General features: G+C 37.9%; 1 pseudogene; it reads right to left on the minus strand.

The window, feature by feature from the left end:
- Positions 1–5,586: 5,586 nt before the first annotated feature.
- Positions 5,587–6,503, minus strand: LOC105996419 (annotated as a pseudogene).
- Between the last annotated feature and the right edge of the window lie 9,810 nt (positions 6,504–16,313).

Consider the following 16,313-nt stretch of genomic DNA (forward strand, 5'->3'; position numbering starts at 1 on the left):
TAGATTTATAGGTACATTTTAGTTATTACAAATGAGGAAAAACTTGCAGCCTGTTTCTTTGGGTCTAGCTTACTTCACTTAGTATAATTTTTTCCCCAAGTCTTTCCATTTCCTTATGAATGGGTCAATGGCATTCTTTCTAATGGAGGCATAGAATTCCATTGTGTGTATATACACATTTTCTTTATCCATTCATCCACTGAGGGGCAACTGGGTTGATTCCATATCTTGGCTATGGTAAACAATGCTGCAACAAACATGGTCGTGCTGGTAGCTTTAGTGTAGCCTGGCTTGTGGTCAATTAGATAGATTCCAGAACTGGGATTACTGGATCCCAGCAAAGTGCTATGTTAGTTTTTTGCTTCCCAGAGTGATTACACAGTTTACATTCCCACCAACAGTGTAGTAGTGTTCCCCTTTGGCCATAGTCCCTCCAGCATCTGTTATTGTTTGTTTTCTTGATAATGGCCATTCTAAACTGGGGTGAGGAAGAATTTCAGTGCTGTTTTGATTTGCATTTTTTTATGGCCAGAGATGTTGAACTATTGGCCCTTCTTATTTCTTCTTCTGAGAAGTCTCTTTAAGTCTTTAGCCCACTTATTAATGGTTGTGGTTTCTTCGAAGACTTATTTTTGAGGGGGTTAATTTTTTTTTTTTGGTCAGTCATGGGGCCTGAACTCTTCAGCTCAAGGTCAGTGCTCTACCACTTGAGCAACAGCACCACTTCTGGATTTTTCTACTTATGTGGTGCTGAGGAATTGAACCCAGGGCCTCATGCATGCGAGGCAAGCACTCTACCACTGATCCACCTTCCCAGCCCTGAGGGGGTTAATTTCTTAAGCTCTAAGTATATTTTAGATATGAAGTCCTTGTCTGATTCATAGCTAGTGAAGATGTTCTCCTATTCTGTGAGCTTTCTATTTATCCTGCTAGCTACATCCTTTGCCATGTAGAAACTCTTCAGTTTGATGCAATGCCATTTAACTGGCCTTTCTTTGATTAGTTGTGATTCTAGATCTTAGGAACTTTTGACTTGTGCCAAGAAGCCCTAGTGTTTCCCCTATTCCTTCCTATAATGTTTTCAGGGTATCTGGTCTTACACTGAGATTTTTGATCCATTTGGAATTATTCTTGTGCGGGATGATATATAAGGATCTAATTTCAGATTTCTGCATGTGTATGACCAGTTCTGCCAGCATCATTTGTTGAAGAGGCTGCCTTTTTCCACTCTGTGTTTTTGATTCCCTTATCTAAGATTAGGTGGCTATAGGTCTGTGCATTCATTTCTGTATCTTCTATTCCATTAGTCTTCAGACCTGTTCAAGTGCCAGTACTAAACTGTTTTCTATTACTGAAGCTTTGTAAAAAAAAGTTTGAAGCTTGATATTGATATTCCTCCAGCACTGTTGATTTGCTAAGGATTGTTTTTGCTATTTGGGAGTCTTTTATTATTCCATATGAATTTTTGGATTGCTACTTCTATATCATTGAAGAATGTTGTTGGGATTTTAATGGGGATTGCATTGAATTTATAGATAGCGTTGGGCTGTATTGCCATTTTCATAATGTTCATCTTCCCAATCCAAGAGCATGGGACGTTTTCCCACTTCCTTAAGTCTGCTTTATATCCTTTTTCAGGTTTTTATAGTTTTCATCATAGAGGTCCTTCACATCTGTGGTTAATTCCTGGGTATTTTTTGAGGTTATTATAAAAAGAATTGCTTTCCTGATTTAAGCCTCACTCTTCTCATTGTTGATATATAGGGAAGCCACTGAATTTTGTGGGTTAACTGTGTACCTTGCTACTTTACCAAAGTTTCAGATCAGCTCACATAACCTGAGAGAAGAACCTATGTAGTTCTTTAAGTATAAGATCATGTCATCTGCAAAGAAGTAGAGTTTTACTACTTTCTCTATTTCAATCCCCTTTATGTTTATTTCTTCCATTATTGCTCTACCTAGGAATTCCAATACTATATTGAAGAAGAGTGAAGAAGAGAATGGACATCCTTGTCTCATTCCTGACTTTAGAGTAAATGGTTTTAACTTTTCACCATTAAGTACAATGCTGGCTGTAGATTTGTCATATACAGCCTTAATTATATTGAGGCATATTCCATGGATTCCTAGCTTCTCCAGAGCTTTTATCATAAAGGGGTGTTGGTGCTTGCCCAATGCCTTTTCTGCATCTGAGATAACCATGTGGTTCTTGTCCTTCCTGCTGTTGATGTGTTGAATTTCATTAATTGACTTGATCATGGTTGGTTTTTGTTTTTTGATTAGTTGGTAAAGTCATTTGGCCAGAACTTTATTGAGAAGCTTTGCATTGATGTTCATCAAAGAGATGGGTCTATAGTTTTCTTTCTTTGATGAGTTTCTATCTGCTTATGGGATGAGAGTTATGCTGGCTTCATAGAATGAGTTTGGTAGTGACCTTTCACTTTCAATTTCACTGAGGAGTTTGAGAAGTGTTGGAGTGAGTTCTCCTTTAAAGGCTTTCTAGAATTAGGCTGTGAATCCATCTGGTCTTAGGCTTTTTTCTTGGATGGGAATTCTTTTATTTCCATTTCTATTTTATTACTTGTATAGATCTATTTAGTTGTTTTAAATCTTCTTGGTTTAGATTGGCTAGGAATTTTTCCATAATCTCCAATTTGTTAGCATAAGGTTCTGGATCTTGCTTGTTTTTGTCATGATGTTCCCATTCTTGTCTTTAATTTTATTTATTTGGTTTTGTTCTCTTCCTGTTTTGGTCAGATTTGCTAAGGGTCTGTCATAACACCACTTCCAGCTTTTTCTGCTTATGTGGTGCTGAATCAAACCCAGGGCCTCATGCAAGGCAAGCACTCTACCACTGAGCCGCCTTCTAAGCCCCAGTTTTGTTAATTTTTCAAAGAACCAATTCTTTGTTTTGTTGATTCTATGGTTTTGTTGTTCTGTAATTCATTTAGTTATGATTTAATTTTAATTATTTGTTTCTGTCTACTGGTTTTAGGTTTGGCTTGTTCCTCTTTTTCAAGGAGTTTAAGGTGTATCATAAACTGTTGGTTTGAGATTTCTCCACTTTGTTGATATAGGTACTCAGAGCTATAAATTTTTCTCTAAGTACCGCCAAAGGATCTGGTATTTTGTCTGTTTTTTTTTTGTTGTTGTTGTTAATTTCTATAAACATTTGAATTTCCTTTCTGATCTCTTCAATGACCCGTTGGTAATTCAACAATGTGTTGTTCTGTCTCCATGAGTTAGAGAATTTTCTGTGGTGGCCTTTGGTGGCCTTTTATTCTGTTGTGTTCTCACCAAGAGAGTTTTCTTTGAAGAAGCAGTTTTTAGAGTCCCACCAAGCTATTCATGTCTAGAGAGTCACACCAAGTAAAGTAAAATTATACAGAGATTTATACCAAAGAAGAAGACTCTGAGCAGCCTGCATAAGAAGGCAGATTTAAGTACCTGCCAATGGCAGCAGCAGCGGTCCAGGGAGCTTCAGCAAAGGGGGCAGCATCAGAGACAGAGTGCCTGCAGGCTTTCCACTCACCTCCAGTGTGAACTTGAAGACCAGGAACTGGAATTCACACCCTAACCAGCCACAGACAGGCACAGAGAAAACTTGTCATACCAAGGGAAACTGTGAGTACCCCACAAAAGATTTCGTCTCTCCCTCCTGGAGAACAGCATCTAGAAGAAACCTCTCTCCTACTGGAGAGGAACACCATTTTTAAAAGTAGCATAGATCCTGCTAGGGCACCTGGCTGGAAACATCAGAGAAACAGTGACCTTTTTGAAGAAGGTCAAAGAATCTGATATCCTGATACTTCCCCTCTCTGGTGGGCCCAGGGGGAGATAGCCCCACCCCTGGTGGGGCCACCCAGAGGGAGGTGGGTGAGCCCACAGGGAGGCAGGCCAGCTCAGGGAGAGGCAGCCCCCCACGAGCAGCAAACAGAGACAAGCTCAGCATTCTAGACATATTCTCAGTGCTGCTACCTAGCATTTTAAATAAATGACAAAGTTTTCAGATGCAGATTATTGAAAAGGTTGAAGAGACAGGGCAGCATTTAAAAGGTTGAAGAGACAGGGAAATTTGTCTAAAATAAAAATGAAATGTATTTATTTGTATTTTGAAATAAATGATTAAGATATTTTTATTTGATGAGTAAAAAGTGGCCATTGGCAAATATGGGATAAATTCATATTAAGTCCTCTTGGATTTCAAAAGAAAAATGTATAGTTGAATCTATGTAAGCCTGAACCTTATGGAGTTCCTAGTGAAATTAAAATATATCACATGGTCCTAGCTGAACACTGAGCAGTGAGCAGAACCATCTCTGCTGCTATCACCCTACTTCATTATGAATCACTGTCCAGGTTGACATTGTCACCCATGAAGGTGTCAGAGAAATGTTCATTGCAGTCCTGTATGAATGTGTAAATTTCCAGAGAAGGGCTTGAGAGTATGACTTCTTCATGGATATCACATTAGATGGCTTATAAAAGGAGAGGTGCTTTGGGTTGGTGTATCAAAATGAGTAGGCTGAATAAGCAGTGACAACAGTAGTAATAGATTCCCACTAGGTGATAATGAGTCATCAAAGATCAGGAGAGTATGTGAAAATAGAAAACACAAGTCACTAGGTACCACTGTGGCCTTTGTGGAGGTAGATGTTAGAACATAGGGGAGAGGTTGCTGAAAATAGAAGTGAATGGTGACCACAGCCTATTAATTCAGATCCCGGAGGACCTTAAAAGATAGGATTGATGGTTTGATGAGCCTTTTTCTTTTACTGAGTCCCTGAGTTACCAGCTGGCTATATTTTACTTACCTATCCAAATCCCTCCTCATCACCTCACTCCCACTCATCCCTTGCTACATTCTCTCTTTGACTCCCCTTCACTAATAGCTGCTATCTATTCTGCAAGGAAATCCAAAGGCAATCCCGATTTTTTTATCCTGGTTTCAGACAATGACGTATAATACCACCAGTAACCATTGGACCTTCTTTTTTGTTTTTTATTATAAAAATACTGTACAGAGCCGTTACAGGTACATGAATAAGGTAATGAGTACATTTCCTATTGAGCATTGTTACCTCCTCCTTTGTTTTTCCCTTACCATCACTTCCCTCCCCACTTCCTCAACACCCTCCCCCACAAAGTTGTAAAGTTCATTTTCAACATAGTGTCTTGTACATCTCATTGGACCTTCTTACAATATAATTGCTGATAATACTGGTGCACCATGCTTTAACCAGATCACCAAGGACTTTTAATCACTTTTCAAAAATATTTCTCTTAAAAGATACTGAAAACATAGTCATTTTCCTTTAATGCCAACTTAGTCATTTTCCTATAATGCCAACTTGCTCAGCTCTAGCAGGCTCTTCATTCTTATTTTCTGTGAAGTGCTCACTTGTTTGCATATTGGAGAACCATCTCCATTTTTCAAGTGTCTGGATTTGCAGACTGTTCTCTCAGCCTGTACCCAATCAGTGTTTAATGGGATCCAGAATTTTAACTGTAGTGATTGTGAACACGGTTCTACTTTATCCTTTCTAGAGAATCTCCAAAGAGGCTATTTGAAGTTAACATATTCTGTCAGCAAAGTTTTTGACCTACAGCCCTGCACAGAGCATCTTTGACTTCTTTGTTCGTCAAGGTGTACAGCACAGGGTTCAGGAGCGGGGTGATTACAGTGTAGGTCACAGAGATCAGCTGGTCCTCATCTCTGCTGTTCTGTCTTAGGTTTGAGGTAGGCAATGGAGGCACAGCCACCGTGAATAATGACTACAGTGATAGGAAAAGCACAGGTGGCAAAGGTCTTTTTCCTGCCTTCAGCAGAGGCAATCTTGAGGATGGTGGAGATGATAAGGACATAGGAGATAAAAACCAAGCCCATGGGAATCAAGATCACCAACACACTGATGATCAAAGTCATTTCACTGTGGTGTCAATGAAGGAAAACTTCATCACAGGTCGGATGTCACAGAAGAAGTGGGCCACCTTGGTAGCACAGGAAGGGAGCCTGAACACGGCTGACATGTGTCATTACTACAACCAGACCAATGCTGCAGGCCTGCGCCCCCCCCAGCTGAAAACACACCTTCTTGTTCATGATGACTGAGTACCTCAAGGGGTTGCAAATAGCCACATAGCGGTCATACCCCATTGCTGTTAACAAGAAGCAATTGATGATAGCCAAACTAATAAAGAAGAACATCTGAGTGGCACAACCTGCTAAGGAGATGGGGTGAGTAAGGTTTATGAGGTTGACAAGCATTCTAGGTATAATGATAAGTGTGTACACAGTCTTAGAGCCTGACAGCATACTGAGGAAGAAGTACATGGGGGTATGGAGGTGATAATCAAGGGTAATGATGGTCACAATAGTGATATTGCCCACCAGGGTTAGTATTTACAGTGCAAGAAACACAACAGAGTGTGAGCTGGTTGAGTGTGAGTTGGAGAAACTGAAAAATGAACTCAGTCATCCATGTGTAATTCTCTTTCTTCATAGTCTATCTATGAAAGAAATAAGTATATAAGGATTTTAGATGAGTAACCACTCATCTATTTTTGTCAAATAGTTGACAGGGCAAATACTTGTGGTTAATCTACCACAAGATTCTTACATTATGGCCGTGTTCATAGTTACTTATCTGGGGAGTAGACATTTGAAAAATGTTCTTTTCTCAATAAGAAGAAAGTATACATAGCTTTCAGAGATATTAAACTTTAAAAGGGTCATATTATAAATTCATTTACTTCTTCTATCATGTACTATTTTATCTTGAACATCCCTAAGACAAATTTCATCATCTTTCTATGGATGTGGTAATGATAATATCACAGAATTGTTGACAGAAAATTTTCATCTTATGAAGCATAAAACATATGTGAGAATTAAAGATAACTGACCAATTCAAGTGCAGTAGTATCATGTGAATTCCAGGCCTTGTGGCTACCTAATCCTTGAGCTTCTAGAATTTGGCTTGATGTTTTGCTATTGTGACTCACAGAGAGTCTTTCCAATCTGACTTATTTTTACTCTGATGCTGCTGCTTCTTACAACTCTGCCTTTAATTTATTTTCCTTAGATACCACTCATTTTTTCAAAGACAAACAAGTGTTTTCCCCTTACCCTTACTCTCAGATCTATGTGTCCTTGTTTGTGTATCTATTGTATTGAGGAGTTGTACAGAACTATTTTTACTGCGAGCATATTATACTGCTGTCAATTTATTACCACCAGGCATGATGGCTTATTTTTCCTCCTCAGATACAGAATCTGATTTCTGCTGTGTTTAGGGTAATTCTCAGGCACACAGGTATCAAAGGATTCAACCAGAACTCAAACTCATGCCTTCTGATGCCCTGTGATTATTCCTCCTAGCACACCATTCTGCACTGTAGAACTATCCTGCCCACAGCTACACAGGAGCCAGGCATTCTCACTCTTTATGACTGCAAGATGGCCACAGCAATGTAGGATATCTCCTGAAATGGTCATTTCAGGTCATTGCTTCTTCACACAAATTACCCATTAGAAAGCAGAATGCTGGTGCATCATGGTGAGAGTCTCTCCAAAAAAACAGAAGGCATAACTGTTTTAACCCCTGTCTTATTTTTACTGATGCCTGTAACAGTCAAAAATAACTAACTAATTGAGCTAACGTATAATGTTGGAATTATAACAATATAATACTATGGGAAAAATAACATCATTAACATATAATTGGAAAATATATTGGTAGTGAAACTTTTCCAGTAGTCTTTACCCAACTACTAAGCTACATGTAATTATGTAATAGGTTAGTTGTAAAAAAAAATAACTCAGTAACAGAATGATGGAGTTGCTCCAAAAGTGCATTTTGCTGGAAGTAAAGCAAATGAGTTACATTATGAAATGATTTATTATTGGCTAAGTTTCAAAGGTAAGCTTACCTAGTGCTTTTGAATTACAGTTAATTTAACCATTTTTCATAAATATACCACTTTTCATAGAACAAATCTATAAAAGGTACTTATTTATAAGATATTAGTATACAGTTGTACTTAATTCCTCAATGCATGATATACAAGGAAATCAGATAGAGTTGCAAAAAAAGTAAATCTTATGTTGGACATGAGAGACCATTTTTTATTGTGAAAATACCATACAGAGGGGTTAAAATTACATGAGTAAGGTAATGAGTACATTTCTTATCAAGCATTGTTGCTTTCTCCTTTGTTTCCCCTTACCACCCCTTCCCATCTTCCCCTCCCCTTGCCACCCATGCCAAAGTAGTAAAGTTTGTTTTTCTTTTTTCTTTTTCAAAGTTTGTTTATCAACATAATGTTTTGTGTATCTCATTGTTGCAATGGGGCCACTTGTATCCCTATTTAAACAATTTTTTCCCTTCCCCTCCACAAATTATACCAACATCAAATACAGTGAAAACAGGGGTTATACCATGAGGGAGGGACATACAAAGCAACAAAGAAATATCTTATAAATATGTTTAAAATTTCACCTAACACAACTTATCTGATCATTTCTGCTTGTCTCAGACATATACTAGTTATTGCAAATAAGGGAAATCATTTCTTAATAGGAAAAGTTGTTTGACCTTGATGTGCATGGCATGGTAAGTAACTGTAAACATGCTTTATGAAGCTTTATACACCGTGCTGCTGTGGACTATGAATTGTCTGAGACAAGGATACAGACAAGTGAACATAGGAGGTAACTAGTAGAATCATTGTTTATTACCATTTTAGTAGAGATACCCTCAAATCCTGGGAAGTAATGATTTATTGAGCTAAGTGCTTGGAAGCCATAACCAAAGGAAGAAGAGCAAATATTCCTAGACACCAGGATGCTTTCCAACTTCGTAAAATTGGATCTTTTAAGAACAATAAAACACTTACTTGTATTTTATTCCTCGTATGGCATTACTGAAGTTTTTTTTTCTGAATTCTCACTTCTCCCCTAGTGAATCAATGGCTCGACAGAAAGACTGAGGTCGAGGTCAGATATGTGTCCATGAGTCAGTAGTACTCACAAATCTGGGTCATGAAGAAGAGGCATCTGAGGGTGGAGATTCCATCTGCTATTTAGGCACTCAGGAATAGAGGGAGAAGGGAAAAAATATCAGGGGCCCTTTGGATACAAGATAGTCCTTTCAGTTGGAGAAGAGCTTTTGGTATTGATGGAAGATTCTCCAAGGACCAGCCTTTGAGGGCATCAGGTGCTGTTCCCTGAGGACCCTGAGACTCCTCCTGGGATGAGGTAACAGTAGACAGCTTTCACCAGGGGACCTTGCTACATGTGGGTCACATTTACCTGATCACATGGGTTTGTGGTCTAGGAGTCTTGAGGCCATTTTCATAGCAAGTACAAACAGCCATGACTTACACTTCAAGTTCTATTTTTTAAATAAACATACTATTTTTATACAGTTGGGTCTTGGAAAACCATGGTTACAAGCTCAAGTGAGCTGAGCTACAAGCCACTTTCTTGGTTCCAGGAAACTGTGCAATTCTCCCTATAGTCAGAAACATACCTCTGTGCTACAAGCTGGGTTGTTTTTTATTTTTCCTTCTCTCTGAATGAAAAGAGTCAACTCCAGCTATGGTTTTTGTACTATAACAATTAAAAGTGAGAGGTTAAAAACTCAAAAGACAGCAGAAACTTACTGAGAAGGCTCAAGAGACCACTGAATGTCTAAAGAACTTGAGCCAGGATGACATCCACTGACAGCATTGTAAGGGAAGTGGTTCATAGCACCAGGCTTCATGGGCCCAGCTTGGCTGCTCTCAGCGCTGGTTTTCCTGCTACAATCCCAGGTGCTTCATTCTCCTAGGCAGATTTTTACTTTGTTCTTAGTTTTATGTCCATTTCTTTACCAAATCCGGTCAAATCTCCTCCTAGTTAAATTTTCACACTTGGCAAAAAATAAAGTGCTTGCATTTGTATCACGATAAACTTGAAAAAGCGCTCCTATACCCATTCTTTTTATTGTTTTCATTTCCTTATCTTATTTCTCTTCTGAATTTGTGATGACCTTTAAATTTAGAAAATTATAAAATGATAAAAGTTTATGGTAAATTTTAAAATGTTATTAACACTTGCTCTTATCTCAGTAAGTTTCAGGTACCTCAGAAATGAAACACTATCCAAACTAGTTTCTTAGAAAACTCAAGCATTTTAATTAAATGATCATTGATAGGGTTAGTATCCCATCTTTTTGGTGTTTGTAGCTGTATAGTATTTTATAAGCATTATGATCTCTTCTTTTGAGAGGTCAAGTATGCTTTGACAGTTCCCATTTTTGTATAACCCTGTTGATTAAAAACAATTTTCTTTCTATGCTCTAAGGGAGGGTTCAAATGAACATAACTAGGAGCTACATTCTTTGGAAACTCCAATCAGTACTGACATAGAAAGGAACCCCCTCAAAATGGAAGTGGACATAACCTCCCCCTTGCAACAGAGTCATTTAGGATAGAAGATGCTTTGAATTGTAAACATCTGAGTTTTCTCTCTCAAAAAGAATTAAAAGGTCATCTTGCAGTTCAATGTACAAGACCTTTATTTCTCAGTGAAATGAGTACCTCTTGCATTTCAAGAATTTAAAAATCAAACAATGCAGAATCCTATGTTTATAAATCACCAAGACAACCTCTATTAAGGAGGTTGATGGCCAAATGATCTCCAGTTCCTGGCCAGCAGAATTCTGAAGATGTGGCTGTATGAACAAATGAAAGGACTGGATACTATGAAGTACCATCACCTAGAATTATGCATGGTGTATTTCTTTGCCTCAGCATAGCTCTGACTCAAATCATCCATATGCAAAAGTTACACATATTCAAAGTTGTTTCTTTTGGAACCCTAGATGTTTCCATCATCTATTACAAACTACCTTGAACTTAGTGGCATCAAATAACAATAATCATTTGTCATGATTCCTGTTAAGATGGTGGGCTAAGTTGTCTTAGGAATAGTAAGTTCATACAACATCCTGGAGGGATGTGTGTGAGCTCATACAGCATTTTGGCCAAGTGGTTATTAGGACTTGCTCATTCATGTGCTGGTTAGGTGACATTGACTGTGGCCTGAGATACATACAATAGACTTTCCACTTGATCTAGGCTGCTTTGCTCAATTAGTCAAGCTGTCACAAAGGCTCACTCAAGTTCCAGAAGTAGCTCCTATTCATAGGCATACTGTAAGGATATATGAAATCAGAACTATATGTCCATTTTTTAATATGATTGAGATGATATGATTTGAATTAAAAAATGTAACAGATTTAGGTTCAGTGGGTTATAAAACTGTAAAACATAAACAAAAGTTTTGGCTAGATAGACAAGAAATCAGCAGTTCCAATTTGTCTACAGGTTGGTAGGATGGACATTTGCCATTATGTTACTACAAAATATGTTATTCCTTTAAATTATCAATATAGCAGTGCTACTTAAAAATCACTGTGGGGGGTCTGAGAAGATTGCTCAGTGGTAGAGTGCTTGCCTTGCATGCATGAGGCCCTGGGTTCGATTCCTCAGCACCACATAAGCAGAAAAGGCCAGAAGTGGGACTGAGGCTCAAGTGGTAGAGTGCTAGCCTTGAGCTGAAGAGCTGAGGGACAGTGTCCAGGCCCAGAGTTCAGGCCCCACGACCAGAAAAAAAATCACTGTGTTTAAAACATGTAAATAGTAAAGCATAGCAATAAAGGAAACATTAGGGAATCTGTCAGTCAACACAAGAGCTGTACTCATACATTTCTCATTTTTTTTCTCATCTCACCTACCTCATTGCTCACCTGCTCAAACCTCCACCAATGCTTACTACTGGCTCTATTTTTCTGCTTTAACAATTCATGGTTTAGTGTAAATAGATAAAATATACTCTGCAGTTTTGAGACTGGCTTCTTTACATTTTCTTTTTAATTTTTGCTTTACATCAACTTCATTCTCAGAGCAACCTGTGTGAGTTAACAAACCCTCACTTGCCAACTCTTGTAGGAATCATATTCCTTCTTACATGTACCAAAATCTCATATTAGCGATGAGTTCTGGGTTGCAAAAGAGGATTTACTGTTTGCACCTGTCTCTAAGGCTTTGTTACAAACTAAACAAATACACATACATAAGTGCTCTATATTTTCTTGTCTTTTCTTCCTTCTTTACCTCCCTCTTCCTTCCTTCCTCCCTTCCTCCTCCCTTCCCTTCCTCCCTCCCCTCCTTCTTTCCTTCCTTCCTTCCTTCCTCCCTTCCTCCCTTCCTTCCTTTTTTTTGGGGGGGTGGAAGGACTAGTATTCAGGACTTCAAATTCTTGCTTAGCTCAAGGCTGATACATTACCAGTTGAGCCACACCTCCACTTGCAGTGTATTGCTAGTGAATTGGAGATTAGAGTCTCATGGATTTGTCTGACCAAGTTGATTTTAACTGGGATCTTAAATCTCAGACTCTTGTGTAGCTAGAGTTATAGGCATGCACCCTTAAGCCTGACCAAAGTTATATTTCTAAGATCTATGATGGAGCTGTAGTCATTAATTATATACCACAGGGTTTTTTAAAATTGATTTTCCTTTTAAGAAAAAAATAGGAATGTTTTCAGATTTTTGTTGTTATAAGTTGTGAGATTTAAAATATTTTACTACATGCTTCCTTGAGGTAATGTGTAAAAATTCCTCTAAGGTTTATATATTTGAGAAGAATTACAAGCTCATGAGAAGATAGAACATGGAAACTAATTGAAAATTGATGAATAATAAAAGAGATAGGAGAGAAAGGGAAAGCAAGTATAATAGAAAGAATTAATTTGATTAAAATATAATAAATGCATGCATGAAATACCAAAGTAAATCCCCTTTGTATAATTCATATACACTAAAACAATAAAAAGTGGGACTGTAAAACATTTTCTATTGAGGGATGACAACTGGACTGGGTAAAGAGGGGTGAATATGGTTCAAGTACTTAATATACATGTATGAAAACAGGATAAAGAAAATTACTGAATGGTTTTAAAAATCAGGGAAAGAAGATAAGTGCATGTGATAGAGAGGCTGAATTTTATTGAGATTCATTGCATATAAGTATGGAAATGTTATAATGCAACTCCTTGTACTACTGATATGTGCTAATAAAAATGTTTATAAAAGAATAAATGAATCCAAGACATCCAAATGATATACAGTTCAGAACACGCTAATTTTCTAATGTAAGCAGGCATACAGCTATAAACACTCCTCGTAGTAGAACTTTTGCTGTGTTCCAAAATTCTGGTAAGTTTTGTTTTTAACATTTTTTAAAATGTCCTCATTTCTTCAGTGTCATGCTGACCACTGAAAAGTGTTCTACTTAAGTACCTGTGTATTTAAATATTTTCTTGTATCTTCTTTTGCTCTTGATTTCTAGTTTTATTCTATTGTGGTATTATAAAGTACAGGAAGTGATTTTAATTTTTCCTTTACTTGCTAATTTGTTTTATATCCTGAAAGATGGCCTAGTTTTGGATTATGTACTGTAGATTGCTGAGAAGATTGTATATTCTGAAGCTGTTAACAAGAAACATTCTACAGATGGCAGTTGAGTCTATTTGATCTGTAGTGCCAATTGTTGCTAAAGTTTCTTTATTGATTTTTTTGTCCAGATGACATATCTATTGGTATTAAAGTGTTGTGTGGAGTCTACCTGTGGATTTATATCCAGTGTTGTTTGTTTTATGGAACTAGGTGTGCAAAAGTTCAGTGTATGGGCTGATAATTGTTATGTCTTGATGAATTACGTTTATTTTTTAAATGCCAGCCCTGGAGCTTGAGCTCAGGATTTGAACTCAGGCAATCTCTGAGTCTTTTTGCTCAAGGTTAGTATTCTACCATTTGAGTCCCTGCTCTACTACTAGCTTGATAGTGGTTAATTGGAAATAAGGGTTTTAAAGACTTTTCTGCCAAGGCTGGCTTCAAATTGATATCCTCAGATTTTAGCCTTCTGAATAACTAGGATTACAGGCATGAACCACCTGTACTCAACTTTTTTATTTGGGTTATGTTTTGCATTTCCAGAATTTCAACCTAGTTTTTACCTTTCCTTTCAACATCTCTATGTTTTTAACCAAAATCTTCTTTTATATTTTGCATTGTTTTCATCATTTTATTGAGTTGTTTGAGTCTTTTTTAACCCAATCAGCATTTATATGTATTCCTTCGAAGTCATCCAGGTGTTTATATATGTCTTTTTTAATTTATTGCCCATTCTTATCATTCTTTGAAATCTTTCCAGGGATTTCATCTACTTCACTTTTTTATGTTCTGATGGAACATTCTTTTGAAGGAATCAGGTCTTATTGGTTTTCCATATTTCTTGGGTTTCTGCTTTGGGATTTGTGTACCACAAGCCATGTCCTTGGTTGGAAGCTTTAGTCACCTAAGGTCATTTAATTCAAGTATTTTCAACGTTCAGGTATGACTATGTAGTGGCAAGTTTGTGGTTCAATTTCTCAGTACCACATTCAGTTGTATAGCTTAGTAGCCAAACATTTGCCAGCATGCTAAAGATACTGGTTTTGATCCCCAGCACCATTCAAATGCAGTATATTAGCTGAGGTCTGTTGTAGTTCTTAATGGGCAATTGGTGTTATCTGTGGGTTGAAGGTGGAGCTACCTAAGAGTCCACTGCTTGCTTCTATGCTCTTATACTTGAGAAGACCCTGACCTTTGTATCCTGGGAGCCACAGGTAACTTCAAAGGCTGTGAGCTGGAGATGTTCTCACTTATTCCACAGGTACCCCACTATGTGTCTCCAGGGGAAACACATGGGGAACCGACATGCTTCCCCAAAACACACAGGATAGTGGAGTGAACCCAGAGTGCCTAGTTCTGCACTGGTGATGAGAACTGAATGACTTGGGTTCGCTGTCGGTCCATCCTAGCATTTTCAGTTTCCTTCCAAGCAACTGTTGTTGGCCTGTGGGAGGGAACTGACTGGGGAAACCACCTGCTCTCTTATTCCTACTGGGCAGAAAGAACTCAACTCTTAGAGGCCTGTCAGGCTGCCATCCATGGGATTAGTGCTCTGTTTCCACAATGATCATCAGGCTGTGAGACTTTCTCTTTATCAGGGAGGGTGGGACCTCCAACTACTTACCTGATTCACTGCCTCATCTCCACACTGCTTACACTTGTCAGCAGGCTCATATCAGACCCTCTCCTCCATGACCAGATATCATGCTGTCTCCCACCCAGACACTACTGCATGGTGTTCCAAAAACCCCTGGGCCACTGATATTCCTTTTTGAAGTCAGAATCAACCAGCCTTGAAGAGGTGGCCCCCTTCTCAAGATTGTAAATCATTGTCACTCTGAGTATGGCAGCAAGGAAAGGTCTTGTCCAATGTTAGCTTGTTGGGCAGGAGAAGTCACTGTCATACCAAATCCCCATACTGGGTTTAAGGCTTTGACGAAGTAAGAGTTTATCCTTCAGCTGGATCTGTCATTCTGTCACCAAGGCTTTCTAACTTGTCTTGTGTTGGAGATGTTTGCTTCTTCTCCCCCTTGGGAAAGCCAGGGATTGAGCTGAAGATAACTTTTTGTTTTACTCTGCTCTGTTTCTGTTTCTTCATGTTTCTTAGCTATTTTGTTGCTCTTTCGTGATTAAAAAAGTTCTTCCTTTCTTTTTCTCTTCAGAATATGGTCTTTCCTTTGCCATCCTGACAATTCCTCTTAGCATACTCATGCAAAGAAATCTTCTACTCAGCTGTCTTGCCTCTTGGTTTGGTTTATATGCTGGGTTTTGAGATGGACTTTATTATGTAGCCCAGGCTGAATTTGAACTCATAATCCTCTTGTTTCTCCCTCTCAAAAGGTGGAATTACAGATGTGTGTCATCATGCCTATTCCTTACATGTTTTATCTTGTGTTTAACTAATTATTCTAATGGTTTTATTATGACTTTTTATTCAGCTGTAGCAATTTTAATGGATTCTTTTCATCAAATTCTTGTCTTTAATATATTTTGCAAATATTTGCTCTCATTTTGTGAGTCTTCTTTTTTCATTTTCTTTATGGTATTTTTAATTTGAACAAAAATTAATTAAATGTAATCCTATATATCATTCCAATGTATTTCATGAAAAAAGTCAAATGCAATGTCAGCATGATCTCCTTAATTTTCTCTTAAGCATGCTGATATTGTACTTCTCATATTTAAGCCCATATGGAATTTATTTCTTTTAAATGTGACATGATAGATATTCTGGCAGATTTTTTGAGGAGTTTCTCTTTTCCCACCTGTCTATAATTCTATTATGTAACACATATCAAAACATTTATAAAATA

This window comes from Dipodomys ordii, unplaced genomic scaffold, assembly GCF_000151885.1.
Source record: "Dipodomys ordii isolate 6190 unplaced genomic scaffold, Dord_2.0 Scaffold131, whole genome shotgun sequence".
NCBI classification, from domain to species: Eukaryota; Metazoa; Chordata; class Mammalia; order Rodentia; family Heteromyidae; genus Dipodomys; species Dipodomys ordii.